Below are 460 nucleotides of genomic sequence, written 5' to 3'. Positions count from 1 at the left end.
TTTGGTGTTTTTGAGACAGGGGCTCTCTGTAGCCAGCTGCCCTGGAACTATGTAGACCAGGCTGGCCTTGAACTCACAGAGATCTGCCTGCCTCTGTCTCCCAAGTGCTGGGACTACAGGCATGCACCACCACGCCCAGCTACCAACAGTATTTTTAGGCCATCCCAAAACCTGTTACCAGTAAAACAAAATAAATCCCAAATTTTTAAAAATTATGTGATATGTCATTTTCTCCTTCTCTGAATATGCAATTTTCAGACATAAACACTAATTGGTCACCAGTTTGTCTTTTGTTTTTATGTATTAAGTTGGACTATTAGCAGCTTCTTGTAAAGCAAGCTTTTAGCCACCACACTCCTGGTTTGTCACCAATGGTTAAGACCTTCACATATATATTGCTACACTTCATTTACATGAAGCATGTTACCTGGGCAATGAGAAGTGATTTCAACAATTTTAG

Source organism: Nannospalax galili, unplaced genomic scaffold (assembly GCF_000622305.1).
Source record: "Nannospalax galili isolate Female #2095 unplaced genomic scaffold, S.galili_v1.0 scaffold227, whole genome shotgun sequence".
Taxonomy (NCBI): domain Eukaryota; kingdom Metazoa; phylum Chordata; class Mammalia; order Rodentia; family Spalacidae; genus Nannospalax; species Nannospalax galili.
Note: the sequence above shows the minus strand (reverse complement) of the source record.